At 50.6% G+C, this 553-nt stretch overlaps 1 long non-coding RNA gene across 1 annotated transcript in view; it reads left to right on the top strand.

Annotated features, from left to right (window-relative positions):
* The window catches only part of LOC107575467 (uncharacterized), a 4,915-nt gene that overhangs the window by 3,867 nt on the left and 495 nt on the right, over positions 1-553 (top strand). The gene's annotated exons all lie outside the window — the stretch shown is intronic.

Here is a 553-nt window from a genome sequence, read left to right as displayed (position 1 = left end):
CCCGTGTCACGTCCTGACCTCAGCGGAGGTCTCCGTTTCGTCACGCGGCCGGAGCACGATTCTCTCTGCGGTTCTTCGGTCAGCCGAGCGTTAAACACACTTGACACTGGATTTGATCTTTCGACGCTGTGTTCACTAAAACCAGGTGATTCCTGTAGTAATGTAGATTAACGAAGAGACGGGAGCCTTGGAGAGAGTTTATTTTCCGGGATCGGCTTGAGAGCCAGCGCTGATCTTTCCGTGTATTCAGAACTGGATTTTCAGGTTCGGATCACATCTGGTGGCCCGTCTAACGGAGAGACTCAGTCACTCTGAACTTTGATTTTGCTTTGATTTGATCTGGGATATTGGTCCAGGATTTTGCGGCCGCTTCTGTTGTTCCTGTATGTTTTGTGAGCGTTTCGGTAGAAACCCCTGTTCGTGAGACGCTCTGTGTATTTATTCGAGTCTAGCTGGACCGTGGAGGTGTTCTGTGTTGCTGGTTTTCGCTCGGGCCAAAGGGACGTGGAGATTTCCCGTCTGAATGTTTACCAAAGCTACGAGGCGTCTCTGC

Source organism: Sinocyclocheilus grahami, unplaced genomic scaffold (assembly GCF_001515645.1).
Source record: "Sinocyclocheilus grahami isolate Dianchi unplaced genomic scaffold, SAMN03320097.WGS_v1.1 scaffold2664.1, whole genome shotgun sequence".
Taxonomy (NCBI): Eukaryota; Metazoa; Chordata; class Actinopteri; order Cypriniformes; family Cyprinidae; genus Sinocyclocheilus; species Sinocyclocheilus grahami.
The sequence above is the reverse complement of the archived record's forward strand: the minus strand, read 5'-3'. Positions and strand labels throughout refer to the sequence as shown.